At 40.8% G+C, this 13,081-nt stretch overlaps 1 protein-coding gene across 1 annotated transcript in view; it reads right to left on the bottom strand.

The window, feature by feature from the left end:
* PINX1 (PIN2 (TERF1) interacting telomerase inhibitor 1) overlaps positions 1-13,081 on the bottom strand; it is a 63,104-nt gene that overhangs the window by 34,596 nt on the left and 15,427 nt on the right. The window lies entirely within an intron of this gene.

Raw genomic sequence — 13,081 nt, 5'->3', positions numbered from 1 at the left:
CTAAATATTTCAATGCACTTCATGAAGACCTACACGCTTAACACAAATCAGGCTAATACCACCTACATGGGGTAACTGAATCATCCCCAGATTCAGCGATTGTGAAATTGGGATGCAGAGAAGTAACTTGACCCAAGGCTGCACAGCATGCGAGTAGGACAGTGGTGACAGCAAACCGAAGAGCCCTGACTGCAGGCTGGCTGTGCTTCACCTGAGCCACATTCCTGGGGTCCGCTGCGGGGTGATGTCCTCTGTAGATAAATCACATGCTGAAATCCATCTTGGCATATAAATGCCAAGGGGCTGGGAGAGAGGAGTTTAAAAGTAGCGATTAATAGAAGGCTTAACAAGGCATCAGTTTAAATAGGGACATTTTGCCTTCTAACTTCTTAGTGTGCAAGTTACAACAAAAAACTTCCTCTTACAGTCGCTTGCTGACGTGCAAGATTACACAATTTTCTCTCATCACCTCAAAGTTTGGCCCAGCATTCTCACTGCTTTTAAGATGAAATATAAATGAATGCCTAAGCTTTCAGCATTAGCACAGTCACAGATATTAAGAGGCTGAAATTAGGTCACTTTGGCCATCACTGAATCACTCCCCACAGAACATCCATTCAATTCGGGAGGAGAAACGTTTTTAGGTAGCAGCAAACTTGAGAACTGGATAACCCGACAGTCATGCGTTTCATTATATCACTGCCCCAGATTCAAGCTGAGTAGCACCAAAAGATTTATACAAGCAGACTATTATGGTGGTCTTCGTGGAAAAATTTGAGTTTTGAACTGATGCCATTATTGGACAGATTGAGAACATAGAAAAGGAGGATATTTAGAAAACTTAATAACCCACTGGGCTAAATGTGTTGTTTACCGACTAAGGACCTAATACTGGGACAAGCTGAGCTAGGCAAGTAAATAAAGATTTGAAACTCTAAGATAATTTGAGAATTGTTGGAGGAAATAGCTTTTGCTTGAACGTGACAGCAGTGGCATATAGAGTTAGTAGCCTCCAATAGGCTGTGTATCAAAACAGAATTCAAGAAGTTCTCTTTGCCGCTTTCTATGACACTTTTCATACCAAATTTCTTAGTGTCTTAATACCTTAGTAGTTGCAGAGGAATTCCACATCTACTGCTATCCAGAGGACTTTACAGTTATTTTACTGAGTAACAGCTAAATCTAGGAAGTGCTCCAGGTACCTTGCAGTGTTTGATACAGACTAAGGTGCTTTTTGAATACAGTTAAAGAGTTAAAGGAATAGATGAGAGATGGGGAGGATCAAATAAAAACTCCTGCTTAATTACTCACACTGTTCCCCTTTTTCTCCTAGAAATATATGAACCATGTTCATAAGACATCAAACAAATATATGTACACAAAGGGTTACCTGAACTAATAAATAACTAAAATTGGATGATTTTTTTCCTCATCTAAGACTTTTACTCCATTATGAGCTATAGTGGTCTAATGAATAATAATAAAAAAGCACCTGCAAGCTTGCACTTGACTGCAACAAGACATTTGTAGTAATGCCTATTTCTCTAACTGCAAATATTAATTGCAAAACATAGAAGTTGACTATTTTAAACAAAAATAATTTTTTTTAGAAATTTTCCAAAGAAAATTGATCATATTTTCTGTGAACTAGAAAGCATTTCCTAATTAGCATTAGCCTTTGACTAACTCGCTCTACTACAGTAACTTTCTTTTACTCCCAAGCTTACAGAAATTTCTTTGTAGAAAAGTATTGAGAATAAATAATTTTCTTTCAAGTATTGAAGTACTGACTGACATTTAAATTCTTCAATATTCTGGAAAACAGGATTTTAGGGCAGACAATATTTTTGATCTTCTCTTCATTTGTTAAAAAACAACCTGTAACACACAGGTGACATAGGATCATAGCCTGAGCTGGGTTCGATTCTGCTGCTGTCAACAACATGTCCCAGCACTTGGAAGAAATCAGCTCATGGTGAGAACACAGCAGATTTAAAATAAACCCCAGGAAAACAGAAATAATAAGCAAGAATTAAATTATGAGAACTCTTCAACCCTGTGGATAGCCACACTTCTCACCCACTGTCCCCTCTGCTATCCACAAATCATCCCTGGTCTGGTCCTTTTCATGGGAGCTTAAAATTCAGTGTAAGGGCCATCCAACAAAGTATTAGTGCTTAACTTCAGCCGAGGTAAGTGCGAGCTGGTCACCAAAACAGCCCTGGTGATTCTGGATCCTGAGGGACATGAGTATTTTCTACCAGCAGTTAAAAAGCATCTACGCAGAACCTTCTGGAGGTCCATCACAGACTACAACAAACTTCCACAGAAATTAATTATTATAGACAGCATCATCTTCTGCTCCAAAGCCAGAGCACACTTCAACTTGTCTTCACTAATACCCACTGGGTTCATATTACTGAGAGTCTGCCAAATCAAAACACTTGAATGCACAACCAGTTTCCCCCAAGGAGAGAAAGAACAAACTACGCAAAACAGACAGACGTCACATCCCTTAATCCAGTGCAGGGAAGAGTTCAGACACTGTTAATGTGCATGGAAATTTCAGAATCTGTACAATACAGCACCCAAACGCTTTCCAACTTGGCAAAACTCAGGTTTGCCTGAGCTCCCCTCCATGCTCTCTTCTTACTTTGCTTACTTCAGCTGTTAGACCTTGCTCTCTCTTCTCAACAACAGACAATCTGGCTTAGCAATCAAAATTGGACAGTATTCATTCTTAACACCAAATCTGAGGTCCTTCCCCAAAAGCATTCTGTGATGAAGAACAGCAAGCCATCATCATCAAGATAATGGCAACTGACATATCATTTTAGAGATGATACTAAAGGAAACAGAGCATGGAAGGTACCTACTATCCCACCGCATGATCATTTTCTCCATCATAATCGTCCTCTTTTCTTAACGAAGGGATATATGCAGTTATTAGCAGATAGTCAATTTAGTGACTTTAGTCAGCAGGTCACATTTGCCTATATATATATATATGTACGGCAACAGCACAATTATTCAAAGGAAACACACTGGGTTTGATGGTAGTTTGCAGAATGAGGCTGTAGATGTAGGGAAAAACACAGACAATGGATTTCTTGACCTTGTCTTACTACTTTGAGAAAACTCAAATGAACCCAAATTAACTTCAAATTGCCAAACTTTTCAAACATGTCAGGCAGCTGAAGTGAGGTCAGAGAGAGGAGGGAGTACCTCATCCACTCTCAAGGTTACCCTGATGGGGAAGTTTACCATTAAGTCACACTCCAGCACTAGATATTTCTCCTGATTGAAGAAGAAAAATAGCAAAATACGCACAGCTGAAGAAAGACCAATTCAGTATAGAAGTCGAAATACTGGATTGGAAGTGGAAAAGCTTGTTTCTTTGATTTTAAGCACTTTCTCAGGCTGAATCATTTATTTTGCTCCAACTTCTGGTTTGCTTAATGCATCTGAACCAACTAGCAGTTTCATAATCAGTTTGATGAGCCAAAATCAGAAGACACCCTTGGAGAAAGGTTAGACACCCTTTAATAACTAAAAGTCAGCAAAAATAAAACGGTGCTATGAACATCCAATCCTCCTGCAGGCTATTTGAGTGGATCCGGCAGCCTCCTTAGAGGGTAATAAAATGTATTCTATTCCCTGATTTCTGAGAGAGAACACATGCTGCTATTTTCCTCTCACTCCCATAGCAGTATTATTCCCGTAAGATACCAACCCCAAATGCCTTCTCACACTACCCCTATTCCTCACACACGGAGGAATAAGCTCCTTTGTGCAAAGGGCCATCACCTTGGCCCTGCGCTACACCAGCAGAAGGAAAGAGCACGCAGCATACTCTTGCACCAGGACACCAGGGAAAGAAGGGCAGGTAGCAGCCTGCGAGATCAACTCGTTGTCAAGAACTTGCCCACCTGGCTTTAAAATCAACAGGAAGCCACCTGCTTAGTTCACACTTCCATATACAAATCCTGTTATGATAGGATCAAAAAAAACGTACTTTTCCTTGTTTTGAACTACTGCACTGGAATTTTATTATTTTTTTTTTTTTTAAAGAAAGCTCTTTGATCACACAAATATTTTTAAAAGAAAAACCAAAACAAAGCTGTCCTATAAAAGCGCTGGCCCACGACAAGGGCTGTTTGAGAGGAAGGGATTACACATGACAAATACAAGGTTAACTTTATTCTGTAGTACCCAAGCCCATATTCTTAGGTACTGGCATGTTACTTTCTTACAGTATACACACAGTTAAAGAAGAAAAGAATAAAAAAAGCACAATTAGGATTTGTTTTGTGCACCCACTTAAGCAGCTACGCCAAACATGATTGTTTTATGTTTCCTTACATGGTTACGCTGCTTTAACCCTATTTACACACCCCATGTATAAGCGTGGTTCTGGATGACAGTTTTATGCAATTTCATTTAGAGCTGGATTTCCCCCCCCCCCTTTTTTTTTAAAAACTCTCAGTGAAGAATCCCACTGAGGAACCATCTTTTCAGGACAAGGTGTTATAAAGTATACAGATGACAAAATTCAGCATATAGATGCCAAAAGCCAGTACTAATTGAATCGGATAAGATGAAGTCTTTTACCAACACAGACCTGCATCTTACTTCATGTATTTTCCCCAATTACTTCATTAGACCCATTTATGGATGTCAGCTTTGTTCACGCAGCGCCTGAGGACTGGATACGACCCACTGAACAGTCTGAGTATACTTAAATGACAAAAGGCTGTCAGCCATTCTGATTATAGACCCACTCGATCTCAATACAAAGCCATGACAATGATTTCCCCCCCCCAACTTCTTTAAACCTGAGGGGTTTGTTTCACAATTCAGAAAACAGAAGAACTACAATCGTAACGAAGTTCTGTTTGGGCTTTTCCTCTTGAAAACGTTCACAACCTAAAAACTCCCACAATGCAAAATGCAAGGGCAGCAAAAATACACCTCCAAAAATGCAGTGCTGCTTTCACACAAAGTGTAGTTAAAAAATGACTAAGTTTTCTTGATGTATGAATTTGTGGGTAAGCCATTTATCAATGACCTGTTTACCTGTGCAGCAGAGTCCCTCAAGCCGAGGGCCATGTCATTCCCCTTTGACTGATTAATTAGCTAATCAAGGGGTATTTTTCACTGTGAGGCATGATGGTTTATTCCAGCTAATGCATGGTCTCTAATGGTAACACATTAAAGCCAACTTGGCTCTTTAAACCTATCAAAGTGACCAAAAGGGAAGGAGAGAAGATAAATCAAAAGAGCTCCCCCCAGTTTTGTTTCTGTTCCTAACAATCCCCCCAAGGAACTAACGCTAGAGGCAAGACTCTTCTCCAATGAAAAGAGAAGAAAAAGCACCATTTCTTCCAGATCGGGAGATGTCTCCTCCTCTCCCTTCCGTTGATACCTCAACAGCAATAATTTATCCTCAGTTGATTAAAAAGGTGCTTACAGAATAGGCAACAAAACATCAGTACTTTGCTCTTCCTCCTTTTATCAAAAGCACTACTAGGACACCATGCTGGGTAAAGTAATTTTTACCAGTGCTCCTGGAAAAATCTTTTCTGCATGGAGAAGTATTAAAAATATGACCCAAATTAACACCTTGAGCCTAATTTGTTGTTTGTCTGACTTGCTATATATGGTGTGACAAGTTACCAGCTCAGAGCAACAGGGTTTTAGGTCCACTTTATGCTAGTCCGTGCTGCCAGAAGATTTGCTCTACCTGTACCACTCGTGTACACTGAAGATGCATGTAGCCCTTCAGCTGCACTGTCATGCTGTCCTCCTTGTGAGTTTGCGTCACCAACCTGTACTGGCTGCCCCTCAAGCATGGGCAAAGGCCTGGTACTGCTAACTGCTGCCAGAATCTGGTTTTGAGGAGGTTTTTTTTCTTCTTTTTTTTTTAGGAAATAATCCCTATGGCTGTTAGAGTCCATGGTATGCAGCAGAGAAAAACTGGAGAGGCCAAAGAAGTAACTGCAGTATTACAGAAGTAGTAAAAAGCCTTTGCTAATGGTAATTTTAATATATTTAATTCAAAGAGTCAGAAAGAAAAAACAGGTGAGCACACAAACCTAATGACATTGTCTAACACTGATGCTGCAGAACACAGTGAACTCCCATCAAAGTCAAGGAGAACTAAGCCGCTGTAAGCTGAGCGTTACCATTTCCTAGATCATACATGTGAAAATCTGTAGTGAGTAAGCAATGCTGGCCAAAGTAGCAGTGAACTAGAGGCTGACGGAAATCTTTCTATAATCAGAAGCAGGTTCCTGAGAAAAAATTCCAAATGCGTAAAAGCACCATTATATTGTCTTGCAGACTCTGTCACTAGGTCACCAGCCACGTCCCACTAACCAACATCTTAAAAAAAAAAAAAAAGAAAAAATGCAGCTTTCACAAGAGCTGAATAGGTCAAGAGGGTTGAGCAGCAATCACATGCTTACAAGTTCACAGTCAGCTTTTGCACTGAAACAGAATATCTTCAGAATGTAACTTCTTGGCTAGGATGCACCTCACTGTTAGATGTTCCCTATGATCAGTGAGGAAAGAGGCACATATCTCCAGGAAGGGTCCGGCTTCATACATCTTTACCATCTTTGGAGACAATGAACGTATCTGTTTGGGCACCTGTGCTTCATCACTATGAAGGGAATCCGGACAAGATGCCTAGATTTTCTATTAATAAAGTTGGGTGGGGTTAAATCCCACCTTTTGTTACCTATGTTTTAATTTCCCTTGATTCTTGGTAAAGCGTTATATTCACTCTTCCCAATGACACACAACACGTTACATACTTCTGTGCTGAAATGGTCAAGTCATATATAGGAACAAGCACTGTGCTGTTCTGCATTTTAACCTGAAATCTGACAAACCCTGTAGCCTGGGAATAATTGGAATACCTAGGCACAAGATACTCTAAAAATGCAATTATTCTCTCTGACAATAAATGTATAATAGAAAAAGAAGGAAGTATGTTAAAGATGCTATGTCAGTGTTTTCCTACGGTCTTCCTTCAGAACACACTGACAGCAATTACATTTTTACTCTGATATCTTAAGGAAGCAAAGTTTCCACAACCATTCCGCCCAGACATTTGCGTACACCATGCACTCCTTTCTCTCCAGCAACTTTTTAATCCAACCTACCAGAAGGTTAGAGATTTCAAAGATATTAAGACTCTAAAATATTTCAAGACAACAGGCAGCTGGACAGAGAAGGCCAACAGATCAGCATGCACATGGACAGGGATTTCAGCACGAGCTCATCTTTAGTTGCACAGAATCCAAGCACAACACAACCACAGGAAACCAAGTTTTAGTACTGGAGCCGCTCACAGAGTGACTTGTTGGGAGATGTTTTACTTAAACCAATTCATCTTTGCCCATTCCAACGGGTCTAAAAGTGTTAAATTCATTTTTTTTCTTGGCGTCATTTACTAAGGAGCTGGGATTTCCCTCAGGAGACTCTTCCACTGCCCCGCTGACATCACTGCGAGGAAGCCTGCCGAAGAGTAAGCTTGTGTCTTCCTTTTTCTAATTGAAGTTCTCACCCTCAGTACCATTCTTGGCTTTTGCCTACCCTGATTACTATCCCTTCCCTTCCTCGGTTCCTCCCTCTCCCCGACACCCAGATATTTATAGGCAGAGAGGTCATCTTTTCTGCCTCTTTTCTGAGATGAACGGATCTAGTTCCTCCACTCTCTCCTTCTAGGACATGCCCTCTAACCCTGTCGCCCATTTTACTAAATCCTTTTGGACTCTCTCCAGGTTTTTGATGTCCTTTTTCTGTTCTGCTTCTCAGTCCCAAATACCTCATGCTAGCTGCAGTCTCCAAAGCAGAACAGTGAGAAACCTACGTTAATTTTTAACTAATTTTTCTCTTCTGAAGTTTTTTTGTTCCCCAACAGTGCTGAATAAAGGAACAGAAAATTAATTTATATGCTACCTCTACAACAGAGACTTTTGTCACAGGTAAAAAAACCCAGACGGAACATGCAACTTGCCTCAAAGTCACAATTGTGAAACCCACAAACATCAATATCATGAGTGGTATTTGGCAGAGAGAAAGTTGAGGTGAAGGGAATTACATCAGTTTACCCACAGCTTCAGTGAGCCCATGGCAGAGCCAGACTTTAATGGATTTTCAGTTATGTCCCTTAAGATTAGTCAACATGCTTTTCTGATAAGTGCTGGGAAATGTAAGTCAGTTGAGGAAGTTCTGCAAAATGTGTCAGAAGACAATTTCCTGATTTAAAAAAAAAAAGTGAAAAAGCAACAGGGTGGATAGTTACATTTCTAATGACTAACACGAAAGAAATCACCACGAACTCGAGACTTTCGGGCTACTTGGATTAGGTGGTTTAAGGGAACTTACTCAGGTTTACATCCAAGTTAACAAAAATTTGGAGGAAGCAGATTACTCATCAAATGGCCTGAGGCATGGAAGTGAGATGGATGCAAAACATTCCGTTTTCTATGCATCTCAAACAAAGTTATTACAAATGCGCCAGCAAATCAGAATTACTCCCCCAGCCCCCAAAGCAAAATCAGTGCCAGAATCATGTTGTTCAGCAACCAAGTTGGGACTGTCTGTAACTCATTCCCAAATCCTCAGTCTCACTCAGGAGCATTTTCTCCAGTGATAAGGCTTCATCAGGAAACACAGCTGGATGGAGGAAGGAAATTCTGAGAAGCAAAAAAAATAGTGGGGGTTCCAGGAAGTTCAACAAGATAGGAACTAATGGAATTTGTTTTTCTGTCTCCCCAGCTCCCAGTGTTCCTAAGCAAGTGAGAAAATCAGAGGGAAAGTGGGGGCAAAAAAAGTCTGGCAGATCTTACCCTGCAAAACAGGTCCTCACTGCAGGTCTCCAGAGAGCATCGTAATTACAATTCAATATTTTCGATCACTTACTCTCCCTGGGAAAAACTGCAGACGTTTTCAATTTAGGTCCACTCTGAAGCCCAGCCATTGTTTTCTTCCCCCTGTTTTTTTGACTTGTATTTTTTTTTTTAAATGAAGGTCCCTGTGTAGTTTATTAAGGAGGTTTTAGTTGGACACATGATTTATCAAAAATAATTTAAAAGAAAAAGTACCGCTATGTTTAACATTCAGGAGAATTAAAGATTGCAAGTGCCTATGATTAGTAACACATATCCCAGAAACATCAAAACAATAGCTTAAACTAGAAGTAACAAGACCAAGATACTAGAGAAACTCCTTTCGACCCTTAGGGGCAAACAGCATTTCCTTCCATATCCTTTGCAATTCCACTCTTTTGCAATCTTTACAATCCTCTAGCCAACTCCCTCTTCCTTTGATAAGGTAGATAATCCAAATTTCAACATCCCTACTTACTGCAGTCGTGTCAGTGAGAAATAAGTGAAAAGATGCATTAGCCAGATCAGTCCTAGGCTACTGAGTTAAAAAGTGAGTTTGAGAACAGATCTCCAGTTAAGACAGCTCAGACTAAGCTAGCACAAAACATCTTCTGCCGAAGGCTACTCCACAGGTCAAGATCATAAAATGATATGCTAATGACTATCCCACAAAAGACTGAACACAACTAATTGGAACAGTGTCTCTTTGACATATCTGATTTGTTGAGACACCGTTTATCACAGCAGCAGTTCAGAAGAGAATACTTTTGACAAGTACTTCACAAGAGCCGGGATTATCTTGCTGGTCCAGAGACCATGTCACTTAGCCTTGAACCCTTCCACTGGCTTCCATTCGACCATAAGCACAAATGGGAGTTTCCTGGGTTTTGCTTTTTTCTCCCCACTTTTCCTAATTTTTAAGAACAGCTGGGTGTAACACCAACCAACCAGCCAGCCATAGTACCACAGCGCAGTACCACTGATAAGCATCAATGTAATACCGCTGCCAGGATCTACCGCACGTTAGGTCATTTGTAGACACAGAAAAGCTCAAAGGCAGCATGTACAACATCTCTTAGGAGTAAAAGAAGCTCTGTAACTCACTCAGATGAAAAACCTGGCCATAATGCCATCAATGGCATACATCCTTAAACCTTTCCATAACTTTCAGTGTCTCTGATGCCTACAGACTGCAAAAGATCACCCAACTGAGTCCATTTACAATATAAGCATTTTGTTATTCCAAAACGTTCCCATCTTCTGCTCCTTAAGTTATCTGTTTCATCCATCCACTGAATTTTGTCACAGGCTTAAATTGGAGGCTTTAAGGGAGGGAGATAGTCAAAACTCAGCTGGACAAGGTCCTGAGCAACTTGCTGTAGCTGACCCTGCTTTGAGCAGGGCAGTTGATCTGGAGACCTCCAGAAGTCTCCTCCTATCTCAGTAATTCTGTGGTTCTATGAAAAGCAGTTCCTGCATCCTTCCATCAAGTTATACCCAAGATGGTTCTGATCCTGGACTGAAACAACTAGAAATACGGGAAAGAGAATTATGCTGAGTATCTTTGTCAAAAGATCAAGAGAGGAATGACAACTGTGTTGCGAGCTGAGGATAGGTCATTCAGTCCAAGTCAAATCTGTACTGAATGCTTCTCAAACTGTAGCTCTGAAACAAGAGGAGGAATCTCATACCTCAGAAAGAGCCTTAAAGGTAGGACTTCAAGCTACAGGATTAATACGTAAGAGGTACTTCCATTTACCATCTCAGTTGCAACTACAGCTGGGAACCTGCAACCAGAGTAATTGACAGTAGCTGTTCTGGCACCTATGTAAGTATGGAAGCTGTCCTCATCTACTTTGGACAGGGACAGCAGCATACAACTGTTACTAACACTTGTAGGAGCTGCAGTTAAAGGGGATTGCAGCCTACCACAGTCTGAAGGCATACCCCAGGGCTCTGATGGACACCAGGACTCTTCCTACATTATCTCTACACAGGAACAGATATGAACAACTCACTTCCAGGAGAATGACAGCACTTTCCTGCTCCTGTAGTGCACTCTCCGCCACATCATGGAAATGCCCAGAGCCTAGGGATTTCAAAACAGAATGCAAACACACACAGAGAACAGTACTGCAAATCCTCACAGGGCAGTTCCATTTGTGCCACCTTAAGGACCAGGCTCTGGAACATGATGGAAAGGGATCATGTGAGTTCATGGGTGCAATGAAATGAAATTGCTCAGAGCTGGAGAGCCTGAGCAATGCATTTTTGTTCTGTGCAAACTCCACAGATCTCTGATCCATGAAGAAAAGGAGAGGGGTAAAAAAAAAAAAAAAAGCAATTGTGCTGCCTCTGGCTTTCTCTCGCGGTGGCTGCTTAGCAGCAGACAGTAGCCAGAAGACCACAATGCAGCTCGAAATTACATTACCTTCTGCTTGTATTTGCACGTGGAAATCTGGGTGCTTAACAGGGAACAGTCTGTGAGTTTTTTAGGCTGGATATTAGGAAAAGTTTCTTCACAGAGAGTGGTGAGACACTGGCACAGGCTGCCCAGGGAGGTGGTGGAGTCACCATCACTGGGGGTGTTCAAGGAATGTGTGGACGAGGCATTGTGGGACATGGTTTAGTGGGCATGGTGGGGTTGGGTTGATGGTTGGACTTCATGATCTTACAGGTCTTTTCCAACCCTAATGATTCAGTGAACCCTGAACCGTTAGCTTAGTGATCAGTGAGGGAAAAAAGGAAATCTGCACAGTAGCCATCAGCCAGCCACTGCATTGGTCAAGGAACTAGCAAAAGCATGCACAAACTTATATACCCTTCACAAGCAGCGATAAATGCACTTCGTCTATCAACAAAAGAACAAATGCTCTGCAGGATTAAGTCCCAGAAGAAGCAACAGCACTTTCCAAACTTATCTTTAGTTTCAAAAGATGCAGGACATGAAGAAAAAACAAAACCAACTACTTGGGACAACTCATGGGTGGGCAAAATCTACTCCCTTAACCACAGGACTGTTGATTTGCATTAAATCCCAGTCTTGCTTCATATTGATTTGACAGCAAGGGAGCTAAGAAGTAGATCCGCGGCACATTTAGGTAATCAGAAGTGTTAATCAAGGGGGCTCCAATGGTGCAAGCCTACCTGCAGTATTTGAGACCTCTAACAGCTCTCATGGACTTGAAGTCCCCAAATGCTTATTTCAAGACAGTAATAAGTTACGATGGTTTCTGTTGTGGCTAATGGCCTCCTCCCAAGCTCTTACCTTTCAAGCCAAACCATGTGACTTGCAACAAAGGTTCATGCTGCTTTTCACAGCGACGGACAAGACAGGACAGTTCTTAATTTGTTTAAATTTCTTCTAACCTCCCAATTTAGTTAACTGTAACTGTATTTTTGTAGTTTAGAGAACAGTACTCAGAAAACAGGCTTGACATTTTTCTCTGTCCTACCAATAACTTTAAAACCTACAGCACATGCACTGAAATTATAACACTATATGGGATAATGGCAAGACCAAATCCTTCAAACTGTTCAATCCAAGACACCCCACTGAAGTATTCTTTATTTTATAGTAAGAGTTTTTTCCAGTGAAGAATCCCCAGTGGATCACTATTTGTTCTTCACAAGCTCCCTTGTCATTCTGCCCAGCATTTACACAGCTAAAAACCTTATATTACTTTTACTACTACCCAGGATCTCTTAGCACATTCTTCCCTCTCTTCCTCTCCTCCCAAAGTTCAGTGGACTACAGTGAAGTCACAGAACAATTTTCAAGAGTACTGCACAACGAGCAAAGTGTCAAACACATACAGGGTATTTCAGAAGTTTCCATTCAATTCCAGGCCCCATCTTTCCCTCTAACTCCAAGAGACTTCAGAGACCTCTGAACCAACAGGGTAATTCTTGCAACATAATCATTTGTGCTTTCCAGATGTTATCTTTTCCAAAGAATTTTTCTGGATGCATTAGTCATGTCACAGTGTAAATCTGTTATTTTATATACTGATACAGCAGGCCTATTCTCTGCAAGTGCAAAATGCTAATGAATACATAAATAAAATAAAATAAATCCTAGTACAAACTTTGATCTCATTACACAAAGTTGGGGAAAAGTCTTCTCATTAAATATTTATCAGTGTTCAAGCCATCTTTGAATCCTTTGTTCAAAGATGAGC

Source organism: Gavia stellata, chromosome 2 (assembly GCF_030936135.1).
Source record: "Gavia stellata isolate bGavSte3 chromosome 2, bGavSte3.hap2, whole genome shotgun sequence".
NCBI lineage: Eukaryota > Metazoa > Chordata > Aves > Gaviiformes > Gaviidae > Gavia > Gavia stellata.
Note: the sequence above shows the minus strand (reverse complement) of the source record. Positions and strands in the feature narration are given on the sequence as shown.